Raw genomic sequence first — 19,761 nt, 5'->3', positions numbered from 1 at the left:
TATTTTAGAGGAAATGTCTTTTTTCCCTACCATCTTTCTAGATGATTCGAGGTCATGATGTGATGAAAATTAGAGTAATAGAACACTTTTATAAACGTCTTATTGAACTTTGTAGGTAAGAAGTGTTATCTTTAGGAAATGGTTTTTGAAAATAATTATTAAACCATCTCGAGATAACTGGGTTGTTGGCAAAGATAAGAAAGGGAGGATTTTTGTGCTAACGTATTCATACAATATTTAGAAAACTCTCAAATTGTAACTTCTCATGGTTTATGTTTATTTTACTGCTTTATGGGTGTAATGTTAAACAACTAAATCTATTTTCCCCCCCTCCCAAGTTACCAACGTCTATTTTCAGATGTCTGAATAATTTTAAGAGAAACATTTTTTTTGTGGTCAGGAAAGGTGCATTACTGCATTCTAGTTGGTCAGGTATTCAGTTAGCAAAGTTCTTTTGACATTGATATTTTGGGTTGCTTCTATTAATAGCCTATTTTTGTTTAGCTGAATGAAAGAAATGGATTATCCTTTTAAATAAAAAATGATTTTTTTAGTTTTCCAGAATATTTTTATGTCTACAGAAATGCTAAATAATTTTGTTAGAAAAATTTAGTTAAGTATGCATCTTAAATATTCTTATAATTTAAGAATGGAAAAATAATCTATAGCTCGGTCATCAAACAATAGTATGTATACTCCTAAGAGTATTCAACTTTCCAAAGAACATGCAGGCATAGATAGCATTAAGGGAATCCAGCACCAGATTCTCAATTCCTGTATGTACTCTTGTTAAAACTGATCTGCCTAAAGAATATTTCTATGATCAATGGTTTATGCCAGTTCTCCATTTTTTTCTTCTGCCTTTTTATAATCACCCTTCCCTGCTTTATAAGAGAAATCTATGGCAAGTTATATTTTTCAAAAATAATCCCAGTAGTATTTCAGATCTCACATACTCTACCATAACCATGCCATCACCGTCCCAAAAAAGGGAATTATGTCCCTTCTCTTTAACCTGAGCAGACTTTTCCTTTCTGTCCACCAAGGAAGTATGGTGGAATTTTGTGTATTTTCATAATGGATGAAGTGTTATATTGGAATGGGTTATATTGGCCCACATAGAGGTGTTCAGAATTTAGATGTGTTGTCAAGTAGGGAGATAGAATGATGACAGTTTGTTTAATGACCTTGCCTTTTTTATCTCTTGACTATTCAAAAAAATCATTTTTCCTATGGGTGAATAGTTTGAAAGTAAAGCAAAGAGAGCATGAGGGAAAGCCACCTTATTTTGAAGTAACAGAAGGTCACTTGCCTAATCTATCTTAGAATTAAAATATTCAAGATTGGTATAAAAGCATGATGGATTTTGGTGAATCTGCTATCAAGTAAACTGTCTTCATCATTATCGATAATTGTAAAGAGCCCAAGGTATATATCTCAAACCTGTCTCAGCATAATTTGCATGATTTCAAGGAGGAGGAAGTTAAAAATTTCATATTTATTTCTGACATATTAACATTACATCTTTAAGTTGAAAGGTCATATTTTAGAGGTAAGTTCATGGTTTTATATTTCCTAGAGCATTTTTAAGATTCTTAGACAAAACTTTTTATTAACCTTTGCCAAGATTATTATTAGATTCTGTAAATTCATATTAATTTTGGTCCAAGTTTCCTGCTTATCTCTGAGCCATTTCTCTGCTTTTTGTTGTTGTTGTTGTTCCTACATGTATTTAGGTTTAAATTCACAAATATGTTGTGGATTTTACTGTAAATAAAACAATAGTCATCAGTAGTAGTCATAAAACATAATAGGTACCATATACCTTGCATAAGGCCTGAAGTTACTAGTTATCCTCTGTCTTTTTGCTCTTAATTTTCACAGTGTAATCTAATTTTTCTAAGACACTATTACATGATTCATCATAATTTACCTTAGTAAAAACACTGCCAACTAAACTATGATATGTCATTGATTATAAACTGCATCCCAATTTCAGAGTTGTTAAAATGTGTGTTTTAGTTTGATAAAATAGCATAAACAATACTTTTTAAAGCAGAACATATACTTAATATAAGTCTGGTCATAAATGTCCATAAAATATCATCTTAGGACATAGTGCAATTAACTTTAGAAAACTAGCTTTACTTAATTAGGATTAACTCTTCTCAGATTTTTATATTCTCTTCTAACTCTGTAAAAGGCATAAGTGTTTAAACAAAATTTCTAATCTACATATAATCCTCAAGAAATCTACAACTTCCAATCAGGGGGGGAGATGTTTTTACTCAGTTTTGTCCTAATATTCCATAAGCAAGATATCTCTTAAGTGTAAGAGTTAAAGATAAGTCTTGATAAAGCCTTTTAGTTAACACTCCAAGGAGGAGAAGGAAAATGGCCTGAACAACAAGGTCTTCAGTAAGGGTGGTTTTTAATTCTTTTATTTTTTTCCCCAGCAGGATTGAAGAAACCGTAATCAGATTGTCAATTACGAACATTAAAAATAATTTAATGATCAGTCTATCACTTTTGATATCTAACAAAAAGCATCTAAGAATTAAGTGTCATTGCTGTAACAAAATCCTATATTTATATGCATGGATGAGTTCTCAGCTTTTATATCTATACTTTAAAAATAGTAATAAAATTGTCTCATTCTAGCAATTAGCAATATATACCCTTGGATATAGAAAAATACAGCACTATCCATAAATAGATTTCCAAAAACACTTGATTTTGTGTTTTTCATAACATTAAAATTGATATATTTGTGTCATTTTTATCTTAATAGTAATGATAATCCGGACAACAGTCTTTACCATTTGGAGGTTTATAGTCATAAGAAATAGATTTTTTCAAAAATTTTTATTTCAATATATGTATTTTTATACATTTTTAAAAACAGCTATATGACAATATCACTAAAAGACTAAAGCATCACACTATTACAATGAGATTAAAAAATTACAAGGAGAAATAAAATGGAAATGAGTTGGAAATTAAGTAGTATAAAATTTCCTGTTTTAAGGAGTGATGGTAGATATCGAATTGCTGTGGTATTTAGATTCAGTTAATAATGTAATGAATTAGCTTAAAATATCATTACAGATATTTGCAATTTGTGAAACATGATGAAAATGTTTTTATATTGACTTGAAAGTGCATAAAAGGGTACATCACTTTTCAAAATTACTTTAAAGAATATATGACCACAATTGTTAAAGATCTCAAACCAGCAGAAGGAGGAGAAAAGGGACTGTAGGAAACTATAAATGCAAGAGAAATCAGGGAAGGAGGGGGAAAAAAAGAAATAAATGACAGCAGTAAGTCCAAATGTTTCAATAATAATAATGAGTCTTAAAAAGTAAATTTTATTTTAAAAAACATCAGATTGGAGTAGATAAATTGAATCACTTTATTTGCTGGTTTAGAAGAGTTATGTAGAATTTGTAAGGATATAGAGAACTGATAGACAAAATAGAGATTACAATAGAGACATATTTTCAAGTATATACAAATTTTGATGTGTTCTAAATGAGTCTCCGCAAATTTTAAAAAAATTTTAATATGCAGATCATGTTTTCTAACTAAAATGTTCAATAAATTTAAACACAAAAACTACCTTCTCTCAGAAAATATCAGTGAAATAGAAGACAAACTATAGAGAATGTCAACACAAGTAAAAGCCTATTCTTTGGATTAATTAAAGTAGACCAAGATTAATGGGGGAAAAAGCACAAAAGGAAAAATATAGGCAATATTAACCTTAGGTGTATCAGGAACTAAGCTTGAAAAAAAAAAGATTAGTAAGAAAAAATGATAGTGACAGAATCAGAAAGATATGCAACAGTGAAATAAATCATCACTTGGCATCATCCTTCAGTTTTCTTATTGCATTGCCTCAAACACTGCTTCATCTTAAAGACAGTATAAAAGAAGTCTAGCAAGACAATTTATATACAATTTTTAAAGCTTTCATTTGGGCACAACTAGGAATTTAATATTTTTCATCCATAGTGGCAAAGAAAATTAACATGATGATTATGAAACAAATCAACACTCTATACTCGTAAGTAAAATGTCAAGACAAAGTGTTCTCAAACTCCAGATTCAATGGGCAAACAATATTATTTAAAAGGACAAAAGGAAATATACTCTCATTCAGTCAGTCATCCAACAGAAAGAACTTTATCACAATACTTTGTGACAAGAACATCTTTTATGTTCATAATTTCCATGATAGGATTTGTAAATAGACAAATACTAAAAGCAGGTGTATATTCAAAGATGATTGAAAGTAAATAGATGTAATACTGAAAAACCAGTTGCATTTACCATTATAATTGGTGTTTAGAAATCAGAAAATTAAATTCAACAATGTGTTAAAAGAAATGTACCATGAACAAGTAGGATTCCAGGTATGTGAGGCTGGTTTAACATTCAAAAATCAATTAATGGGTTGATGTCAGAAGCATGGTGGAGTGAGAGATGTCCCCAGATCTTTTCCCTTGAAATAACAATGAGCGAAACATCTAAAATTTAACAAATAACACCCAACCTGCACACATGCATGTCTGAATGATTGATCTGCGAATAAGAGCTACCACAGGCCAGAACCGCAGGAGTAGGGTGGTAGACGGGGAGAAACAAAGAAGCTGCCTCTTGCAGCTGGATCTCCCTGCAGGAGGAGGGGGAGGTGAAAAGGTGTGGTTGGTTTCCTGAACAGTCCTGCCTGAGAGAGTTGTGAGCTCCACCCAGCGGCAGTGCCCAGGGATCAGGGAAGAAAGCAGAGAAGTAGGGACAGCAGAGAAGGAACAGCTGAATGTTTCCAGCTGTGGTTGCAAAATGTGAAGCTGAGCCACAAACCCCATACTCCAACCCAGGGGTCACTCCCCAAATATCTTCCAAGACCAAACACTGCTGAGCCCCAGGAGAATCTGAGCAGACACTACCAAAACTGTCACTAACACTGACAGGAAAAGAGACTAAGGGCAGCGGTCTTGGTTGAATATAAGAAAAAAAAGGCAGTATCCAAGAGGTTTAGATGCCACCTACTGGAAAACAAAAGAAAAACACCTTCTTAGCAACAGGCTAAAGAGAAACCTTCATATAACAGGTATTTCGGGAGTTGGGGGGGAAAGCAGAATACACTTCCATTAATGTCCAGGTGATGAAATAGTCCATTGCACACCATGAACAACCAACATGACAAGGCAGCTCAAAAAGAAAGAGAAAAATCTCTAGAAAATAAGCTTAAAGACATAGAAATATGCAACTTAAATGACAAAGAATCCAGGGTTGGACTTCTGAAAAACCTCATTGAGATCCAAAATAATTCACATCAGCAATTCCAGGAATTGAAAAACAACATCAGCAGAATAAGTTTATTAACAAGGAGATCGAAACCTTAAAAACCAAATTCAGAGATGAAGATCACGCTAAAAGAAGAATAAAAGAGCAAGCCTACGAAATAAAATTGACCAAATGGAAGAAAGGGTCAGTGATATCGAAGACAGAAATTTAAAAATAAATCAGAAGGAAGAAGAGAGAACCGGAAGAATGAATAATGAAAGAAATATAGCGGATACCATTAGGAAAGGAAACATAAGGATAATGGGTACTCCTGAAGGCAAGGAGAAAGAACAGAAATCAGAAAGCATTTTCAGACAAATAACAAGAATTTCCCAAATCTAAGGAATGAGCTGGAAATTAGAATTCAAGAAGTCAAAAGAACACCCAATTATCTCAACCCAAAAAGTCCTCCAAGACACATTATATTAAAATTATCAAAAATTAATAATAAAGAATTCTATGGCGGCCAAGGAAAAGAAGATAGTAACCAATACAGGGGAGTCCATTAGACTATCGTCTGGCTTCTCAGCACAAACGTTACAAGCCAGAAAGGACTGGAACCAAATATTCATACTGTTAAATGAAAGGAACTACCAGCCAAGAATAACGTATCCAGCAGAGCTCTCCTTTAGATATGAAGAAGAAAACACCTTTCTAGAAATACAAAAATTGAGGGAATTCACTACAAGTCCTGCATTACAGGTAATACTGAAATAGGTCAGCTCACCTAAAACGAAATGACCAAAAAAAAAAAAAATACATAACTGAGTAAGGTGCCTAACAGGCAGATAGAATAAAAGTAGTGCAACCCTTATTAAGAACAGGGTATTTTAAACTTAATAAGAGTTTTGCTATCACAAGATAGTAATGAATGTTCAGTATACATAGGGACAAAGTAAGATAATGGAAGGGGAGAATTAAAGGATCCAAATCCACAATGGAGAATGGAGTTAAGCCACACGCCAAAGAAAATGGACTAATTATATAACTACCCTTTACATATTCGTAACAATACCCACGCACCAAAGATTCAAAACTGAACTACATAACTGTTAGGGTCAGGGGTATTACTGACCAAGAAGGAACGGTTCGATGGTGTGACACCCAGTTGGAAGAGACAGGCATGAGGATGAAACAGCAGGCACCAACTTTACTGTGTGGGCACACTTTTGTTGGAAAGTGCAGTTCTATTGGGGAGTACAGTCTATTGCACGGAGTACACAGTCTTGCATGCACATTTTTTGCTCCCCTTTCTGATGCTCCCCTTCTGAGTTCCCCTTTTGCTCTCCAGGGAACCACATGTCTCCTCACATAGCAGAGTACAAAAGTGTCATCACGTGTGTGATACAATAAGCTGAAGTATGTTTACATATTTTCCAAGTCTGGAGTTCTATTCCTAACAGCAGGCCTGGATCACAGCCAGACCTTGGACCAGCCAGACCTTGAGACAGCCAGACCTTGAGCCAGTCAGGCCTTGGATCAGCCAAGCCTTGAATAACAGCCAGACCCTGGATCACAGCCCAACCTCGAGCCATTCAGGCCTGGTGCCCACAATAAACCAGGACCAGAGAGGAAATCCATAAACCTCCCCCCCCCCAAAAAAAAATAAAAGGACAACGAAGCAATGAAAAACACAAGCTACCTGAAAGGAAAAGATAACATGACTATAAGAAGACCTCATATATGCTGCCTCCAGGAGACACATCTCAGTTCCAAAGACAAATACTGACTCAAAGTGAAAGGGTGGAAAATGACATTTCAAACAAATGGCATTTAAAGGAAAGCGGGAGTAGCAGTACTAATATCAGATAACATAGACTTCAAAATAAAAATGATAAAGAAAGATACTGAGGAACACTTATTAATAAAGAGAATCCTATACCGAGAAGTCATAACACTTATTAATATCAATGCTCCCAATCAGGGAGCCCCAAAACATATAAAGCAATTACTAACAGAACTAAAGGGAGAAACAGACCAAAGCACAATCATAGTAGGGGACCGAAGTACCCCACTGTCAAATATGGACAGATCATCCAAACAGAAGGAAATAACATCCTTAAATGACAATTTAGACCAACTGGACATAATTGACATTTATAGAGCCTTTTATCTCAAAACAGCTGCATATATATTCTTCTCTAGTGCACATGGAACATTCACAAGGATTGACCACAAACTGAGACACAGAAATAGCCTCAACAAATATAAAAGGGTTGAAATCATACCAACCATATTCCCTGATCATAATGCTTTAAAGCCGGAGATCAACTGTAAAATGAAAGTAGGAAGAACCACAAATACATAGAGATTAAACTACATGCTAAGAATAACTGAGTCAGAGAAGAAATAAAAACAGAGATCAAGAGATGCATAAAAATGAATGATAATGATAGTACAACATATCAAAACTTTTGGGACATGGCAAAAGCAGTCAAAAGAGGAAAGTTCATATCATTACAGGCCTATCTCCAAAAACAAGAAGGAGCCCAAATAAACAATCTAATGCTTCATCTTAAAAAAAAAAGAAAATGAAAAAAATGAAACAATCAGCATAAGGAAAGAAATAATCAAAATTAGAGCAGAATTAAATGAAATTGAAAAACAATAGAAAAATAAAAGCAATAAAGAGCTTGTTCTTTGAGAGGTTTAATAAAATTGGCAAACCCCTGGCTAAACTCACTAAAGAAAAAGGAGAAAGGACACCAATAAAATCAAGGATGAAAGGGGAAATTGTGACATGCCGCAGAAGTACAAAGGATCACACAAGAATACTATGAAAAAGTATATAACACCAAATTTAATAACCTAGAAGAAATGGGCAAATACTTAGCAAGATACAACCTTCTTAGACTGAATCAAGAAAAACTTGAAAATCAAAATAGACCGATCAGCAGTATGGAAATTGAAACAATCATCAGAAACCTACCAAAAAGTAAAAGCCCAGGACCAGATGGCTTTACCAGTGAATTCTACCAAACGCTCAAAGAAGATTTAATACCTATTTTCCTCAAACTCTTCCAAAAAATCAAAGAAGGGGCAATACATCCTAACTTGTGAGGTCAGTATTACCCTGATACCAAAACCTGGTAAAGATAACACAAAAAAAGAAAACTACAGACAGATATCTCTCATAAACACAGGTGCAGAAATCCTAAATAAGATACTAGCAAACTGAATACAGCAACAGGGATGGTTTAACATGCAAATCAATTAATGCAATATATCGTATAAACAAATTGAGATAAGAATCATATGATCATATCAATAGATGCAGAAAAAACCTTCAACAAGATATAGCATCCATTTATGGCCAAAATACTTAACAACATTGGTATAGAAAGAAAGTACCTTAACATAATAAAGGCCATATATGACAAATCCTCAGCCAACATCATACTGAATGGTGAAAAATTAAAAACTTTTCGTGCGAGATCAGGAACAAGGCAAAGCTGTCCACTATCACCACTGTTATTCAGTTTAACATTGGAGATCCTAGTGTGTGCAATCAGGCAAGAGAAAGATATAAAAGGCATTCGAATAGAAAATGAAGAAGTCGAACTGTCACTATTTGCAGAGGACATGATTCTCTATATAGGAAACCCTAAAGACTCCATAAGAACACTATTAAAAACAATAAGCAAATACGGTAAAGTTTCTGAATATAAAACCAATGATCAAAAAGTCATAGTGTTCTTATACTCTAATAATGAATTGTCACAAAAAGAAGTGGAAAAAATATTTCCTTTTGTAATTGCAATGAAAAGAATAAAACACCTCGGAATAAATCTAATGAAACATGTGAAGGACCTATATAATGAAAACTATAAGGCCCTATTAAAAGAAATTGAAGAAGATACAAAGAAATGGAAAGATATTCCATGTTCTTGGACTGGAAGAATCAATAGAGTTAAAATGGCTTTACTACGTAAAGGATTAAACAGATTGAATGCAATCCTCATCAAAATCTCATTGGCATTTGTTAAAGAAATAGAACAACAACAACAACAACAAATATTTGTATGGACACAAAAAAGACCCACGAATTGCCAAAGCCATCCTGAGAAAAAGAACATGGCTGGAAGTATCTGCCCAACTTCAAGTTATGCTACAAAGCAACAAAAATCAAAATGGCATGATATTGGCAGAAAAACAGACAGAGAGACGAGTGGAATAGAATCGAGAGTCCAGAAAGAAATGCCCATTTATATGGGCACATAATTTTTGACAAAAGAGCCAAAAACATACAGTGGAGAAAGGAAAGCCTCTTCAATAAATGGTGCTGGGAAAACTGGAAAGCCACGTGCAAAAGAATGGAACTAGGTTGTTGTCTATCACCACATACCACAATGAACTCAAAATGGATTAAGGACCTGAATACAAGACCTGAAACAATAAAGTGCAAAGAAGAAAACATAGGAACTAAACTCGAGGACCTTTGTCTATGGCCATGCTACCCCAAACAAGTCCGATCCTGTCTGATCTTGGAAGCTAAGCAGGGTCGGGCCTGGTTAGTACTTGGATGGGAGACCACCTAGGAAGACCAGGTGCTGTAGACTTAAAAAATAAAAATAAAAAAACAATGGATTGTAAACTGACAAGTTCCTTGCAATCTGTGAGGTCAACCAAGGGTTGCCTCGCCTAAAAAAAATAATAATAAATAATAATAATAATAAATAATAATGAAAAAATAAACTCAATGACCTTAGACTTAAAGAGAATTTTATAAATTTGACCTCAAAGGCAAGGAAAGTAAAAGCAAAAATAAATCAATGGGACCACATCAAACTAAAAAGCTTCTGCGCAGCAAAAGAAACTGTCAACAAGGTAAAGAGACAAGCATCCGAATGGGAAAATGTATTTACAAGCAATGCTTTGATAAAGGCCTAATATCCAAAATATACAAAGAACTCATACAGCTCAATAACAACAAAATATAATCCAATTAAAATATTGGCGGGAGGATCTGAACAAACACTTCTGCCAAGAAGACATACAAATGACCAACAAACATATGAAAATGCAAATCAAAACTATAATGAGATACCATATCATGCTTGTTAGAATACCTATTATCAACAGGAGAAAATAACAAGTGTTGGAGAGGATGCGGAGAAAAAGGAATACTCATACACTGCTGGTGGGACTGCAAATTGGTACAGCCACTATGGAAAACACTATGAAGTTTCCTCAGAAAATTAATTAATCTACCATATGATCCAGCAATCCCTCTACTGGGTATTTACCCCTAAGACTTGAAAACCAATATCCGAAAAGATATTTACACCGATGTTCATAGCAGCACTATTCACAGTGGCCAGGATATGGAAGCAACCGAAGTATCCTACAATAGATAATTAGCTAAAGAAGCTATGGTACATACATACAATGGAATATTACTTAGCCATAGAAGATAGGAAATACTGCCATTTGCAACATCGGTAGACCTTGCGATAATCACACTAAGTGAAATAAGCCAGACAGAAAATGTTGAAAACCACATGATATCCCTTATATGTGAGATATAAACCTAAAAGCAACAAACAAAGAGCTCAAACAGAGACTCATGGACATTGACAATAGACTAGTGGTTACCAGAGGGTAGGGGAGAAAGGGGGAGGTAGATGGGGTAAAAGGGTCAAATATGTGGTGAAAGAAAGAAATCTAACTATGGACAGTGAACATACAATGCAAAATATATATGACTTACTGTTGAATTGTATACTTGAAACTACTGTATTTCATTAACCAATGTCGACTTAATAAAACAAATAGATAAAATTTTAAAACTCAGTGTAATTTATGTCAACAAATAAAGAAAAAGAATCATATGATCTTATCAATAGATACAGGAAGAGCATTTGACTAAATCCAATATCCATTCATGATTAAAGCTCTCAGCAAACTAGGCATAGAAGGGAAGTTCCAAAACTTGATAAAGTACATCTGCAAAACCTTCAGCTAATACATACTAAATGGTGAAAAACCAAATGCTTTCTCACCAATATCAGAAGCAAGGCATGATGTCCCCTCTTACCACTGTTTTCCAACATCCTATTGAAAGTCCTAGGTCATGTGATAAGACAAGGAAAGGGGAAAATTGTATGTAGATTGGGAGGATGAGATAAAAGTATTTGTAGATAACATGACTGTCTATATAGAAAACCACAAATTTGAAAAAACATACTGGACTAGTGGTTTCCAGAGGAGAGCAGGGTGGGAGGAGAGGAGAGGTAGACAGGGTAAAGGGGGTGAAATATGTGGTGACAGAAAGAAATCTAACTATGGAAAGTGAACACATAGTGTGTGTGTGTGTGTGTGTGTGTGTGTGTGTGTATGCATGCCTTACTGTTAAAGTGTACAGCTGAAACGTATTGGATTTTGTTAACCAATGTCACCATAAAAATGAATGAATGAATGAATGAATAGATAAATAAATATCAAAAATAAATTTAAAAATATAAAAGTCCTGGAATTAATAATTATTGTAGCAAGGTTGCCATATGAACAGTTAATACACAAAAGTCAATTGCTCTCCAATATACCAGCAATGAAAAATTTGAATTTGAAATTTAAAGCCCAATACCCAATATTAGAACCAAAAAAAATTACTTAGGGGTGATTCTAGCAAATATATACAAGATATATAAGAGGACAACTACAAACCCAGTAAAAGAAATTTTAAAATTTAAATAAATGGAGATATAACATGTAAATAGTTATGAAGACAATATTGTCAAGATATCAGTTCTAACTTTATTATAGATGCAGTGAAATCCCAATTAAAATCCCAAAATGTTATTTTGTGAATATTGACAAATTTACAATTTAATTGTAAAGGCAGAATAGCCAACACAATATTGAATAACACAGTTGCAGGACTGACACTCCGTGACTTCAAGACCTGCTACGAGAAGCTACAGTCAGTGAGACCATTTGGTATTGATGGAAGAATAGACAATTAGGTCAATGGAACAGAATACAGAGAAGATAAATAGACCCACACAAATGTAGTCAATTGATCTCTGACAAAGGAGCAAGTGGAATTTGATGGAGAAAAAATACTCTTTTCAACAAATAGTACTGGGACAACTAAACTCCACATGCAAAAAAAAAAAAAAAGTTACCCTAAACACAGACCTTACACCTTTTACAAAAATTATCTCAAAATGAATCAAAGACACTTCTGCTCTATAAAAGACTCTGTTAGGAGAATGAAAGGCAAACCACAGGTGGGGAGAAAACATTTTCAAAACAATGAGACACCATTGTTATAATGGTTAAATCCAGTGGTGAAAATCTAAAAAATTAACATCACACCAAATGCTGGCAAGGATGTGAAGCAACTGTAACTGTCATTCATTGCTGGTGGAAATGCTAAGTGGAATAGCCAATTTGGGAGACAGTTTGGAATTTCTTATAAAACTAAACATACTCTTACGAAATGGTCCATAAATCTACTTCTTCATCATTACCCAGATGAGTTAAAAATTTATGTTCACACAAAAACCTGCACATGAATGTTTATAACACCTTTATTTATAATTGCAAATCTTGGAAGCAACCAACATGTTCTTCAGGGGTAGGATAAACAAACTATGGTACATATGTAAAATGGAATGTTATTCACCAATAAAAGAAGTGAGTTAACAAGTCACAGACAGTCATGGAGAAACCTTAAAAGCATATATCACTAACATATTACTAAGAAGCCAGTCTGAAAGTCTATATACTGTATGATTCTAACAATGTGACAATCTGGAAAAAGCAAAACTATGGAGACAGTAAAAAGATTCATGGTTTTAGGAGTTGGGAGGGATGCATGAGTGGAGGGATGGGTGAATAGGTGGAGCACGTGAGATTTTTAGGACAGTGAAACTATTCTGTTATGATACTATAATGGATACATGTTCTTATACATTTTCCTTAATATATAGGATGTACAATGCAAGGAGTAAATTCCTGTCTATGACTTTAGTTAATAATGTATCAATAATGGCTCATCAATTATAACAAATGTACCACATTAATGCAAGATAATAACAGGGAAATGGGGTGGGAGGAGGATGAGAGGATATATGAGAATTCTCTGTATTTTATGCTCATTTTTATGTAAACCTAAACTGCTGGGAAAAATTAAATCTATTAATTTAATTTTTTTTACTCTGACTTTGTGTGGAAAAAAAAATAGAGTTGACAGAGTAGATTCCCAAAGATCATTTAGTAAGATCATTGAAATAGAGTCAAAGACAGTCATGCATTGCATTAACATAGTGACAGTGGAACTGGAAATCAACAGGGTCCAGACATAAAATGGCTTGGTATTGGTCCTACAGTTTATCTCTGTGTGCATGAAAAGTATAATTCTTTGTTTGTTTTTCTCTCAATTAGTTCTTTAATTTTATATACTTTAGGAATGATGTCAGAAGCATGGCAGTATGAGGGGTCCCCTTGATCTCCTTCCTTGGAGTTACGAGTTGAACAGCTATAATCTAACAAGTATTCCCTGCCTAACTCACAATTCTATACAGTTTAAAATATACATTTACAAAAGTCATTCAACACAAATTATATAAAATATCATGTATATAGTAAATATTTAAATTGGCCCTCAACTTTTATTTCACCTTCTATTGGAAAAGTTAGAAAAATTGATGGTGGTGGGGTATTTGTTTTAAATGCCCTAACTCCCTTGCATCTAGAGTTCTGAATATAACTTTTGTTATGCCAGTTAGATGCACTTGCCCAAGATTTGGGAAGCAAGAGAGTCAGAGAACATTTTCAATGTGGCTTTTGGCTGTCACCATGGGTTAAGATCACAGCTTTCCTGATTCTAGTGTTCATATGCCAGCTTCCTAGATGTCTCCAGCTTCTTGATCTAATTACTTAGTCCCTGGATGAAGCTTCAGTTGTCTTACTGTTGTCTAGATACTGTTGCTAATGTGGTGTCTCCAGTTCTAGCCAGGCTTTGATGCAGTAATCTCCCTAGTGAACTACTTCTGTGTTTTCAGAGAGCATTCCAGAAGACCCAACCTAGATCTTGCTCCTTGAGTCTTTCCAAAGGCTTTATATATACTTAAATGTCTGTATTAAACCCTTCCTAACATAATACTTATAGTGAATTTTGTTTTACGCCTTAAACCCTGATTAGTTAAGTGTGCCGCTCAATCCATAGAAATGTTAAAAATCGAAGTTTAGCTGTTATCTAGAAATCTCTCTTTGTTTTTGTAATGAGGACTGGGAAGAAAAAACAGGGATGTCCTGTGAGGCTGATATTGTTAAACACAGACCAACTTTCATTACGTCAGCTTATAATATCAATGAATATCTGAGCCAAATAAATTATCCAGATCCTGATAGGTTACTAGCTTTTTTATAGTTTTTGAAATAAATAAGGAAACAAATTGAATAAATTAATTCAGGAAATATCATCAAAACCCAATGCTTATGAGGCTAGTTTAACAAGAGTTCAAAGGCAACTGCCAGAGTTTTATTTTCCTTTAGGTGAGGACATTATCTGGGATAAATATATCTGGTTGGGTTTTATGACTCCAGTGCTAAATTTCATTTTCTCTTATTTATTTTTCTAATTGGGATAGCTTTCACTTAAGAAAGTATCAGCATGCTTTGTTTGCTTTCTTTTTATTGTGTCAAATGACCCTGAAACATATTAGAATGTAATTTGATGATACAAAAGGAACCTTGAAAAAAATACTGCATATTACCTTTCCCTTTGGTCTTTAAATTGTTTTTAATCCTTTGAAGGTCAGAATACCTAATGTTTTCTGTAGAGGAGTGAGTTATATGTTATGGAAGCATCTTCAACATTCAGCAACCAGAGAACTACTGGGGGAGAAAGAGGAACTACTTCTCTTGCCATCTGTGTCCTAGTTATCATTAACATGTGAAAGAAGTTGAGAAATAAGTCACTTTTTAATTTTGGACTAACTTAATGTTCAGTGCAAAAGTGTAGTGTTGCCAGATTTTTCCATTTTTCAAACAACTCTCAGAAATCTGGACTTTTTACAAAAATGCTCTCAGTTTGAAACTCATCTTTTAAAGGTGTGAACTCCACTTTATGACCTTCATTTTGACTGACTAACAGAAATGTACACATGCTTTTCCTTAGCAAATGATTTTTATAAACTCGTTGGGTCTGGGATCTCAGAGGGGGAAAAAGCCACCTACTGAGATTGGAATCCATTGAGTAATTTTCATAAATATTCCCATAAAATGTAACTATAAAGGAATTCTCGTTGTTGGCTAACATGCTATATGTTAGGTCCAATTTCATAATTCAACAAAGTTTATTGTGAATGGACAATTAAATGTAATTAACATCACTACATGAGCCTATAGAATATATGATGAAATTCCTATTGAAGGATACTATTGTATTATGAATCCTGAGTTTAAAACAATGTAAGGCACTATGCGGTAATCATAACTCTAGTAAATGAATTGGACCAACATTTACATTTCTAGGGAAAAGATGTTAAAATAAAATACTCTATACATTACTAGAGTTTTCACTCAAAAGCCACACATTTTATACCTATCTTTCATAAAAAATTCTGTGTAGTGTCATGAACAAAGTGTTTATCACTTTCACTTTTATGGCATTTAATTGTTTTTTTAAAAAGTTAGGAAGACCGAACAAAATAGCATGATGATAGAAGCTTTATTCATCTGCTCTTATGACCACATCAAATTTGCACCGGAAACACGGAGCAAACAGCAAGTGGAGTCACTTGGAATCTGGATGAGCAGAGCCCTACGACTGGGGAGAAAAATAAGAAATCACCCTGCAATGGGAGGAGGTAGGAGGGGGCGAGGACATGAGGCTGCCCAGTCCAGAGCCTCTGAGTGAGACAGAGGCTACAGCAGCAGCAGTGGGCAGCTGTAGACATTCATCTTAAAGGAGCTGTGTCTGTGACTGGACTTTTACAGTGATGGACTGGCTCACTCTAAGCACCAGTGCCCAGTGTGCTGCTGGGCTTGGAGTGGGGGGCAGGACACAAGGGACTTACAGGGGGATGCTTAGTTGTCCAAGTGAGGGCCAGAAGTGAGGCTTTCTCCTGGGCAGAAGTCCTGGTGGTGTCCATTGTTCCTCTGTTGAGCCCAGCCCCCTCCTAGGATGTGGACACAGCACCACCATAACTGAGACACCATCAAACTGGGTAACAGAGGTTGCTCACCCAGATGAAACTGCCTCTCCCCACTCACAACACTACCCAAGCCACATCCAGCTGTGTCCTTGGTGAGTTGGGTGCTCCTTGCCGAGTAGCTCCAAAGCTTGCACTGGTGGCAGCTGACCTTGGTTTCTTGTGTGGTTTCTTGAGGTAGCTATAAACACAGTATCTGTAGATTGCTTGCTGAACCTTAACAGGTGGCTTGAAGGGATACAGGCTTGGGCTAAAATTGGCCTACTGCTGAACCCCTCTCAGGACTGTGCCTCTGGACGCCTACTACAAAAAGCCACACTAAGACCAGGAGACTTAGGAACTTTGCTTTGTACTTAGAAACAGACACAGAAAGGCAGCCAAAATGGGAAGACAAAAGAAGCAGTAACCATATGAGAGAATGGAACAGAGATCTAGGAAAAATGGAGTCAAGTAATCTAGCAGATGCAGAGTTCAAAACACTGTTATAAAGATGCTCAATGCAATTAAGGAAGTGCAGATGAACTCAGCGAGAACTTTAACAAAGAAATAAAAACATACAAATGGAAATGGAAATTATAAAAGGGAACTAGTCAGAAATGAAAAATACATCCAAGATGAAGAGCATATTATAGGGAATTAAAAGAGTAGATGAAGAAGAAGATCAAGCCACCAATATAGAGGATGGGGAAACCAAGGTCACCCAATCAGAAGAGCAAGGAAAAAGAAGCCAAGATTATAATAATAATTTAAGGAGTCTTGAGGATAACATTAAGTGTAAATATATCCATGTCATAGGGGTGCCCGAAGGAGGAGAGGGAGAACAATAAGTGGAAAAGCTATTTGAAGAAGTAATAATGGAAAACGTCCCTAACGTGGTGAAGGAAATAGACATACAGCCCCAGGAAGCTCAGAGAGTCCCAAGAAAGAGGAACCAAAAGAGCCCAACACCAAGACACATCATCATTAAAAAGCCAATGGTTAAATAGAATCTTAAAAGCAGCAAGAGAAAAGCAGTTAGTTACCTACAAGTGAGCACCCATAAGACTGGCAGCTGATTTCTCAAAAGCAACTTTGCAGGACAAAAGGGCTTGATACAAAATATTCAACGTGATAAAAACCCAGGATTTACAACCAAGAATGCTTTCCAACAAAGCTATCATTTAGAGTCAAAGAACATATACAGAGCTTCCCAGACAAAAATAAGCTAAAGTAATTCATCAACACCATGCCACTATTACATAAAATGTTGGAGGGACATTTTTCTTCTTTAAGAAGAAAAAACATGCAACAAAAACATAAAAGAATGATGGATATCAGAAACATGGCAGAGAGATGTCCCCAGATCTCTCCCCTTGAAACAATAAGCTGAACATCTAAAACTCATCAATAATAACAACAACAACAAAAACACCAAAACTGCACACCGGCATGTCTGAACGTGGGCTCTGCGCATAACAGCTACCACAGATATGATGTATACCTTAATAGAAAGGTGGTGTTGTCAGTGAGCAGGTTCAAGAAATAAGGAATCTCACTTTGTGTCATACATGGCAATGATATAAAATGTCTCCAAAACAGCAGATAAGTCTTTGTCTTCTGAGACTAAGGTTGAAAGAAAGAAACACACAGTGGGCATAATAATCCATCTGTTAAAAATACCAAAAACTTGAGGTCTGATTTTTAAAGTTCTGGAGAACCCCAAACACAATCAATGTGACCTGGGTAAAACAACAGAGAGCCAGGGAGAACATGACTATTGAGGACAGTCGGCCTATGCCTGACCACAAACTGGGGTCCAGTGGTAACAGGGGACATCCTCAGAGCAATAATTAGGCAGTGTTCTTCCTACACTGCTGAGGGATGTAGGTCCCCCAATTTGTAAATACAATTACTTGAACTTGGTGGTATCATAGAAGGGTCTGATACCATTAGTCACTGAAACCATTCACAGACTCCCTTTGCATTTATTCCTTGCATAGAACACCAAAATTGATTTTCCACATCTTTTACCTTCAGGGAGAGAATATAGTAACCACCAAACTCAAGTATGGTTAACAGTTATATTTCTGTCAATGGAGCTTCACTTTGATTATTTTGACCACATAAGTCAGTTCTTAAACAGCTGGTCATCATATTTTGTTCTCAAAAAACTGAGGCTCTGAACCTGTAGAGTCAAAGTCTAGACTGCAGTTATGACTTCACCAAGCTAATGCCACCTGGGAGGGCCTGGAGTAAGAAGCTAGCTAGCAAGGAGCTTCAGGGGCATTTCTCTATTAGGATATCTCCAAGTAGAATATAGTTGGACAAAATTTGGCTGGGGCTAGGTTTTTTAGTATTTTTATAATCAACTTCCATTATAAATAATTATATCAACTATCACTTATTAAACACTATGTAATTTAAAATGAGCTTGTAAAATTGTCGAAAGAAAGCATTCTGAAGTTTTGGTTGGTAGTGCATTGAATTTAAAAATGTATCTGGGACAAATTAATCTTTTAATGATAATGAATCTTCCCATTCACAAATACGATATAATCTGTTTATTCCAGCCTTTCAATAGGTTTCCTCCAAAAAAACTTACATATTTCTTGTTTAGATATTTCCTGGATACCTTAGAGTTTTTATAGCTATTCACATGGCTATTGTGAATGGGATCTTTTAAAAAGTATACATTTACTAAATGGTTATTGCTACTGTGCAAGAATGTGACTGATTTTTGTATTACATTGAATTATATGAAACAATTGATATTTGACTGTTTCAGCCTACAAAACTGATAATTTCATGTAGTTCAAGCACAAGGTTGATCTGAGATTCAGCAACCTTGCTGAACTGTGTTACTAGTACTAATACTTCATAGATTCTCTTGAATTTTCAATGCATAACCATATTTTCTTCAAATACAGACAGCTTTGTCCTCTTTTTTCTACCTATCTTTTATTTCTTTTCTTATTATCTGGCATTCAGAAATGCCAGTTCATTATGGAACAGGAAAGTGACAGTGGACACAATGCCCTGTTCTCAACTTTAGAAAGAATGGGTCCACCAGTTTAAAGTGTGATGTCTATCATAGGGTTATTTTCCCCCCATAACTGAGTAAAGGAAGTTCCCTTTTATTTCTAGCTTGGTAAGAAGAAAATTTTTATTTTCTTCTGAATCTATTTAAAAAATCATATGAGCATCCTCCCTTAAAAATTAATATGTTGGATTATATCATTGATGGATTTTCTGATGTTGAAAACAT

The 19,761-nt window shown here is 35.0% G+C and overlaps 1 pseudogene; it reads left to right on the top strand.

Moving 5' to 3' along the window:
- The first annotated feature begins 9,792 nt into the window (after window positions 1-9,792).
- Window positions 9,793-9,911, top strand: LOC118610934 (annotated as a pseudogene).
- Window positions 9,912-19,761: the final 9,850 nt, after the last annotated feature.

Source organism: Rousettus aegyptiacus, unplaced genomic scaffold (genome assembly GCF_014176215.1).
Source record: "Rousettus aegyptiacus isolate mRouAeg1 unplaced genomic scaffold, mRouAeg1.p scaffold_m13_p_13, whole genome shotgun sequence".
NCBI classification, from domain to species: Eukaryota; Metazoa; Chordata; class Mammalia; order Chiroptera; family Pteropodidae; genus Rousettus; species Rousettus aegyptiacus.
Note: the sequence above shows the minus strand (reverse complement) of the source record. Positions and strands in the feature narration are given on the sequence as shown.